The sequence below is a fragment of the Myotis brandtii genome, unplaced genomic scaffold (assembly GCF_000412655.1).
Source record: "Myotis brandtii unplaced genomic scaffold, ASM41265v1 scaffold6, whole genome shotgun sequence".
Classification (NCBI taxonomy): domain Eukaryota; kingdom Metazoa; phylum Chordata; class Mammalia; order Chiroptera; family Vespertilionidae; genus Myotis; species Myotis brandtii.
In genome coordinates this window covers 3,987,021-3,989,457 of record NW_005370271.1, presented here as the reverse complement: position 1 = coordinate 3,989,457, position 2,437 = coordinate 3,987,021, and positions in this window count along the sequence as shown.

Sequence of the window (2,437 nt, the reverse complement as noted above, 5' to 3'; positions counted from 1 at the left end):
CTCCCGCTCCCGGGGCTCACCTCCCAACTCTGCACTGACAGACCTCGTGTGCCCCTCTGCTCTCCTGCCCTGGACTCCTTACATTTTCCACTTCCTCCCCTCTCTAGATTCAGGACAAACCATTGTCTCTGACTCAGTTACAGAGAAAAACCGGCCAGGGAAGGCGGCCTGCTGCTCCTGATGCAGAGCAGCCTCCTGACCCGACCGAGGGCGGGATGGCCACCTTGGCTGAACTCCGCTGATGGACCCTGAATCTAAAGACCCCCCTCCAGCTGCAGACCCTGAGGTCCCCACCCTGCCCACCCCACTTCCCATTCAACCTGCCCCAATGAACACGCCATTTCCCACCGCACCTCCCCTGCTTGGGCGCTGGCGCTGGCCCAGGGCCGCTTCAGCATCAGGAGGTCCTGGCAGGTGAATTCGCTGTCCTGACCCTCAGGGCCACCGGGGACCCCATCCCGTCACAAACACCCCAGGCCTCAGAGGGTCCCCTCTCCTCTCCTGACTCTCCTCTGCGTAACCACAGCAGAGCCCAGCGGTGCCCCCACCCCCTGCTTCCTTCCAATCGCTGCACCAGCTGGAAGGGCCCTGTACAATGACAGGTACCTGGTCCTAGCCTCCCTGGCCCTTCATAAGCTCCAGGGTTAAGTCACCTGTCGCCTGCTGCTCACCCAGTGGGAGCGAGTGGCCACCTGTCCGAGCAGACCTGCCCTTGCACCCCACTCCCGTTTCCTGGGACCCCCTGGAAGAGCTGGGAGGGCTCTGTGCGTCCTCCCGGCTGACTCCCACGCTACGTCCTGGCACGTCTGCTGTCCTCTAATTCCATGGCTGTTGCGGCAACTCCACTAAACTCCGTCTCAGAATAAAAGATTTGGGCCCTATTTGTTGTTTGCTGAGTTACTGTAAGTGAAGGAATTAGTTACTCAGCCCGCATTTCCCCACATGCCCCCCCCCCCCCGCCCCGCTCAGTGTCCCTATGGTGTCCCTAACCTGGATTTCAGGCCCTGGAACCTCGACTCAGAAGACTCACCCCTTTATAACAGCCAGTGGCCCCAACATCTGTTGGCTCCTCCCCTCAAATGCCCCCCAGCATGGACCGTTCATCTCCGATGGGGTCCACGCAATCAATCAGCTTCAAGGTAGACGCCCTCCCTCACCTGGCCAGCAAAGCTCAATTGTCCTGCCTTCCCCGTAACTCACTCAACCAAGACACACATTCCTCTCCCTGTCTTCTTCCTCTTCACGCGCCCCAGTCCTTAAACCTTTGCTCCTTTGGTGCCTCCTTCATGCTCGCCCGTCCCAAGGAGCCTTACCTGGTTCCGTGGAAACACTGCTTCAAAGCACTTCCATACGTGACATCATGATGCCCACCAAGCTGTCAGAGCGGGCCGGCATCATTCCTGCCTGTCCCACCGCTGGTTCCTCTCCTCACGGGGAGCTGGAGGGCACCGAGGCCATTTTTATGGAGCGAAGACCAACAGCCACTGCGCTGTGAGCCATGTGGCGTCCTACACTGTGTGGCGGAGAGCTGGTCGGTGTACCAGAGCCCTCACCTGGAAGATGAGAGGTGGACCAGGTGGTCTTTAAAGTTTCTTCCAGTTCTGATGTTTTTATGGTTCGATCAAAAGCTCTGTTTGTGGTTATGTGTGAATTCCCAAGATAAACCATTTGTTTTTTAAAAACAAGTTATGTTGGCTGGCCAGAGTGGCCCAGATAATTGTCATCCTATGCACCGAAAGGGTGCGGTTCCATTCCCGGTCAGGCCACATATCTGGGTTGTGGGTTTGACCCCCAGTCAGGGTGCACACAGATTGATGTTTCTCTCTCACATCGATGCTTCTCTCTCTCTCTCTCTCTCTCTCTCCCCCCCCCTTCCTCTCTCTAAGCCTACCCTCAGGTGAGGATTAAAAAATACATTTTTTGATGTTTCAAAAGCCCATAAGGAAGTTTGAAGGCATGGGTTTAATTTAGAATTCTGAATGATCAAGGGGGACATTACATTAGGTGTAATATTGTTGATGTCAATCTGTGGGTCTTAGAGGCCCTCGGGCCAGTGTACACAGCAGAACAGGCCCTTGTGGCAGGCCCGGTGTTTGTGTCAAGTGTCCACTGGCCGGGTGTGCGCAGTGCATTGTGGGATGCGCTCTGCCTCATCATTGGACTCTGAGTGGCCTCAGATAATAGGGAGTCTGGGGCTGAGTCAGGAGAGCTGGCTTCTAGTCCTGCCTGGGATGTTGCTCAAGTCACTTCTTCCTTCGGATCTCAGATTCCTCACCCGCCTCCTTGATGTGGGACTCGGGCTCCGTAGCCCCCAGAACCCCAAGATCTAATTGTCCATTTTCATTGGAGGATGGCCCAGGGGCACAAACTGGCTTTGGTTCACACCCCCCTGGGCTTTGGTCTCAGCTCTTCCTCTGACCAGCGGAGGGAGGGAGAG